At 43.2% G+C, this 6,285-nt stretch overlaps 1 protein-coding gene across 8 annotated transcripts in view; it reads left to right on the top strand.

Annotated features, from left to right (window-relative positions):
- The window catches only part of IFT88 (intraflagellar transport 88), a 224,533-nt gene that overhangs the window by 134,644 nt on the left and 83,604 nt on the right, over positions 1-6,285 (top strand). The window lies entirely within an intron of this gene.

Genomic DNA, 6,285 nt, shown 5'->3' with positions numbered 1-6,285 from the left:
TCAGACAAAGGTTTAATCTCCAAAATATACAAAGAACTCACACGACTTCACTCTAAGAAGACAACTAACCCAATTAAAAAATGGGGAAAGGACTTGAACAGACACTTCTACAAGGAGGACTTACAGAGGATCCAGAGACAATGAAGAGATGCTCAATATCGGTTGCTATCAGAGAGATGCAAATTAAAACCACAATGAGATACCACTTTACATGGGTGAGAATGGCTATCATAAACAAAGCAATAAACAACAAATGTTGGAGAGGTTGTGGGGAAAAGGGGACTCTGGTCCACTGTTGGTAGGATTGCAGACTGGTACAACCATTATGGAAAACAGTATGGAATTTTCTCAGAAAACTAAAATAGGACTTGCCTTTTGACCCAGCAATTTCACTGCTAGGATTGTATCCTAAGAACCCTAAAACACCAATCCCAAAGAACACATATACCCCAATGTTCATAGCAGCACAATTTACAATAGCCAAGAGTTGGAAGCAACCTAGATGCCCGTCAGTAAATGAATGGATCAAAAAACTATGGTACATATACACAATGGAATTTTATGCTGCAGAAAGAAAGAAGGAGCTCCTACCTTTTGCAACATCATGGATGGAACTGGAAAGCATTATGTTGAGTGAAATAAGCCAGGTGTTGAAGGACAAATACCATATGATCTCACCTTTACCAGGAAGCTAAACAACAAAACAAACAAGCATGCAAAATATAAATAACTGAAGACACTGAAATAGAGAACAGGCTGACAGTGACCAGAGGGGACAGGGGAGGGAATTTCAGGGGAAATAAGGGAGAGATTTAGAGGAACATATATAAAGGATACATGGACAACAACTGAGAAGGGTGGAAATGGGAGGGAGGGGGAGCACAGGGGTGGTATGGGATGGGAGTAATAGACAGAAAACTGTACTTGAAAAATAATTAAATAAAAAGTGGAGAAAGACAACTGTATTAGAATAACAATCAAAAGAAAGAAGAATATAGCTTAAAGAGAAGGGGTCAATTGTTGGGAAACTAAGGGCATAAACAATCACAATGAACAGCAATTAAAATAAGAAAAGGAGACTTCCGCCAAGATGGAGGCATAGGTGGAAACACTGTGCCTCCTCTCACAACCAAGTTTTAAGTCAACAAAGTTTCAGTAACAAAAACACAGCCAAAACACAGAAAATTGAACTACATGGAAGTCTGACACCAGTGAACCATTAAGCCAGACCTATAAGAGGGGTGGAGCTAGCATTGGAGTAGGTTCGGGCAGGAAAGATCCTCCAACCCAGGCATGCAGGCAGCCATGGGCAGATCCCAGGTATGGGGTAGCAAGAGGTAGACCCAGTGAGAGCGCAAGGTGGCAGGCTGACCACGGTCACACATTCATGCACAGATAAACCAGCAAAGCAGCGAGCAGTGGGACAGACCACGCAGGCCCCAGCGGCAGGAAGCAGCAGAGGTGACCACCATTGCCCCCTCTTGGACCCCGCCCCCACATACAGCATCATAACCCAGTCACTGAGTCACCTGGCCCTGATGAACACCTAGGGCTCCACTCTTCATACCTAACAGGTGCAAACGGACCAAAATACGGCTCAAGAAGAACTCAAAGCCCCAGAGCCGATAACTCTATGCAACCAAGAAATAGCCAACCTATCAGATGCATAGTTCAAAACACTGGTGATCAGGATGCTCACAGAACTGGTTGATTTTAGTCACAAATTAGAGGAACAAATGAAGGCTAAACTAATTGAAATGAAGGGAAATGCACAGGAAACCAATAGTGATGAAAAGGAAACTGGGACTCAAATCAAGGGAGTGGACCAGAAGGAAAAAAAATGACCAAACAGAAAAATATGAAGAAACAAGAATTCAAAAAAATGAGGAGAGGCTTAGGAACCTCCGGGACATCTTTAAATGCTCCAACATCCGGATTATAGGGGTACCAGAAGGGGAAGAGAAAGAGCAAGTGGAAAACTTATTTGAACAAATAATAAAAGAGAACTTCCCCAATTTGGCAAAGGAAATAGACTTCCAGGAAACCCAGGAAGCTCAGAGAGTCCCAAAGAAGTTGGATCGAAGAAGAAACACACCAAGGCACATCAGAATTACATTAGCCAAGATGAAAATGAAGGAGAGAATCCTAGAAGCAGCAAGAGATAAGGGGACAGTCACCTACAAAGGACTTCCCATCAGACTGTCAACTGATTTCTCAAAAGAGACCTTACAGGCAAGAAGGGGCTGGAAAGAAGTATTCCAAGTCATGAAATCCAAAGGCCTACAGCCAAGATTATTCTGTCCAGCAAAGCTTTCATTTAGAATGGAAGGGCAGGTAAAGTGCTTCTCAGGTAAGGTCAAATTCAAGGAGTTCATCACCACCAAGCCCTCATTATATGAAATGTTAAAGGGATTCATCTAAGAAAAAGAAGATAAAAAATATGAACTGTAAAGGATAGCAAACTCAGTTATTAACAGCCACACCTAAAACAAAAGCAAACTAAGAGGACAGCTAGATCAGGAGTGGAACCACAGAAATGAAGATCACACGGAGGGTTAGCAACAGGAGAGTGGGAGGAGGAGAAGGGGGAGAAGGTACAGAAAATAGGTAGCATAGATGGTAGGTAGAAAATAGACAGGGGGAGGACAAGAATAGTAGGGAAAACATAGAATCTAAAGAACTTGAGACACGTGGACATAAACTAAAGGGGGGAATGGTGGAGGAGGGGTGTGCTGGGTGGAGGGTAATGAAGAGGGGAATTAGAACAACTGTAATGGCATAATCAATAAAATATTTTAAGAAAAGAAAAAATAAAAAAATAACATTTTGTAAATAAAAAAATAAAAGAAAATAAAGAAAATTGAACAACAATTAAAAGAAAGGAAAAAGCAATCACAAATTTAAGACAGCTGGGAGGGAAAAAGTACAAAGGATCATTGTATTTGGTTCTACTACACTTTCAGTCCCTTTTAGAGCTTCTCATTTGCACATTGAGAATCACTGCTGTGTGCAATCACTGTTACAACAGGAAGGTGTTACATCTCTCATGTGTTAAGATAAAAAGAGATAAAACCCCTGGTGTGAAGGACCCCAGTGTTTTATTCTGCTGACGGGAGAGTGGTGCCAGGGACATGTCTAGAGGAGTGTGTGAATTAGGGAGAAAGATGCCGAGATTGTTCTTAAATATATTCTTTAAATTTTTTGTAGTGATGGTGATATAATTCAGATGTCTGAGAGGCACATGGAACTGATCTCAGACAGAGATAATAATTGATGATTGTCTTTGTGAATAATCAGGTTTCATAATAGATGCCATGGATGGAATTGTGTCCCCCAAAAGCCATGTGCTGAAGCCCTAAGCCATCTCAGTCCTGCTTCGCAATGCTCCTCTAGCAGGAGAGCCTAGACTTCCTATGTGGAACAGGGTCCATGTAAGGAGGCCCCTGGGCACAGGTGTTTGTCGGTCTCCTATGTGCATCGAACTCATAATCTTACTGGGCAAAACAAACATGGGAGAGGAATATACAAGGCCATGAAGACTGGGTGGTGTGATCACTGGGGCTCTTGTTTTGACAGTGAGTGTATACCGGGCGTATTCAAGCCCCAGTTATTTATGTACTTCCCATATGCAGAATGCACATACCTCTTCCAAGACTATAATAGTCTCATCATCAGGGTCAAAAGCCAACCTCCGTGGAAGGCTTAGATAGAGATGGGACCTTCTCAAGCACAGGTCCTCTTGATCTAATGGTGTAGGAACAAAAACCATGTCATCTGCCCCATACTCTTAATATCCATGGTGAGATAAGGATAGGAAAACTGTCATAGACACTCCCATTCAAAAGGGGTGGGATGGAGGTACTGCTCCTTAGCAGTTCTGAAACCCAGCTAAGCACTTGTGGTCAGTGACCCCAAGTGTGGGAGTGTTCCTTGATGAGGAACCAGCTCTGATCCCTGGTAGGTGACCCCCAATCCTTTGGTCTCTCTGGCTCTTGGCTCTACCCTCTGAGACCACCTTCCTTTTACAGAAAAAAAAATCCCCCAAAACTATGTTGGCAGATGATTAACTTTCTGAACCTGCTTTTTGCTCAGGAAAATTGGGGGCCCAGAGGCCTTTTATCATTTTGGACTGTGGCTGTCCCTTTAATCCAAGCTGCCAACAGTTTTGTTAGTACAACTGCCTTAAAAACTTGGCAAATTTTCTATAAATCTTATTGGGGTATTTTTATGCCCCTCCCAACATATCCATAATTCTTTTAAAGGCAGACCCTTTTTCATGTAGATGTATGAGGATACAGTGGAACACAGCCCTAAAGATATATAACTGTGAGAGAATGTTGGCTCTGCAAGGCAGTATCCTACAATCTGAGATGTTTCCAAAGGTAATACAGCCACATCCTTGATTTGACCTCTGTCCTGAAGCCACTTCTTACTTTGAGGATCTTTTGTCACCAAGAGGAACTGAANAACAAAAACCATGTCATCTGCCCCATACTCTTAATATCCATGGTGAGATAAGGATAGGAAAACTGTCGTAGACACTCCCATTCAAAAGGGGTGGGATGGAGGTACTGCTCCTTGGCAGTTCTGAAACCCAGCTAAGCACTTGTGGTCAGTGACCCCAAGTGTGGGAGTGTTCCTTGATGAGGAACCAGCTCTGATCCCTGGTAGGTGACCCCCAATCCTTTGGTCTCTCTGGCTCTTGGCTCTACCCTCTGAGACCACCTTCCTTTTACAGAAAAAAAAATCCCCCAAAACTATGTTGGCAGATGATTAACTTTCTGAACCTGCTTTTTTGCTCAGGAAAATTGGGGGCCCAGAGGCCTTTTATCATTTTGGACTGTGGCTGTCCCTTTAATCCAAGCTGCCAACAGTTTTGTTAGTACAACTCCCTTAAAAACTTGGCAAATTTTCTATAAATCTTATTGGGGTATTTTTATGCCCCTCCCAACCATATCCATAATTCTTTTAAAGGCAGACCCTTTTTCATGTAGATGTATGAGGATACAGTGGAACACAGCCCTAAAGATATATAACTGTGAGAGAAGGTTGGCTCTGCAAGGCAGTATCCTACAATCTGAGATGTTTCCAAAGGTAATACAGCCACATCCTTGATTTGATCTCTGTCCTGAAGCCACTTCTTACTTTGAGGATCTTTTGTCACCAAGAGGAACTGAAGGCATGAAATATATTAAATGCCACTGAAGTGTACATGTTTAAAGCAGTGACTAGTAATGTTATTGGGGAAGAGATACAGGAATTAGAACATCCACAGTGGTGGAAGAGCTGTGGGGGTGAGGGTGAAGAAGGGGTGTTCGGGGATCTGAACAGTGGTCACTAGTCAGTGAGTGAGTGACCAAGCACATCCAGAAGCAACCCGAAGAGGGACTTTATGGAGCAGCTGCCTCCTCTGGGCTCACTGCCAAGCCCCAGCATGGATCTGGGTCACTGTGGTCAGCAGGGACAGTGCAGTCAGGAAGAAGAATCAGGTGTGGAGTGGAAGTGAGTGAGGACAAGCTGGAACCCCAGCATTTCTTCATCAGGCCTGCATCTGATGAGAAAAAGACCTGCAGAGAGGAAGCCTGTTGCTTCGTATCCTAAAAGTTCTCTTTGGCCAACTTCAGACAAGTGCCACACAGGGAAAGGGGTTCTGGGAACTGTGACCCCTGGCTTAGCCAAGCCAACATGGCACCAGTGGCCACACCACCTAAGAACTGAGAGGTCCATGTAGCTTGCATGCATGATGGCAGAGTCCTGATGGGGCACTTGGCAATGAGACTGAGTGAAGACAATTAATTGCTAGAAACACCAGACCTGGTAGGTGATGCACCCAGTTTGGTCTGGGCAGACAGACAGGGATGCTTTTATAGCCACTTCAGGGCTTGAGGTTCAGGAAGCAAGGATTGCAATAAATAATGACATGGAATTTGGGCATGTGAAATGGAACCACCTACATATAAATAGTGATGTTATTCAAACCATGAGACTGTAGGAAAATCAATCATAAGACCCTTGGGTAGTTGAAAGTTCTTGATAAGTACAAATCTGTCATAGATTAAGCCTCTCAAGACCAAGATATGGCCCTGGCCGGTGTGGCTCAGTGGATTGAGTGCCAGCCAGCCTGTGAACTAATGGGTCACCAGTTCAACTCCCATTTAGGGCACATGCCTGGGTTGTGCAGGAGAGGCAACCATAGATTGATGCTTTTCTCCCTCCCTCCCTTCCCCTCTATCTACAAATAAATAAATAAAGTCTTTTTTAAAAAAAGACCAATATATGTAAATA

This window comes from Sturnira hondurensis, unplaced genomic scaffold (genome assembly GCF_014824575.4).
Source record: "Sturnira hondurensis isolate 20B ecotype Veracruz unplaced genomic scaffold, ASM1482457v3 Scaffold0022910, whole genome shotgun sequence".
NCBI lineage: Eukaryota > Metazoa > Chordata > Mammalia > Chiroptera > Phyllostomidae > Sturnira > Sturnira hondurensis.
The sequence above is the reverse complement of the archived record's forward strand: the minus strand, read 5'-3'. Positions and strand labels throughout refer to the sequence as shown.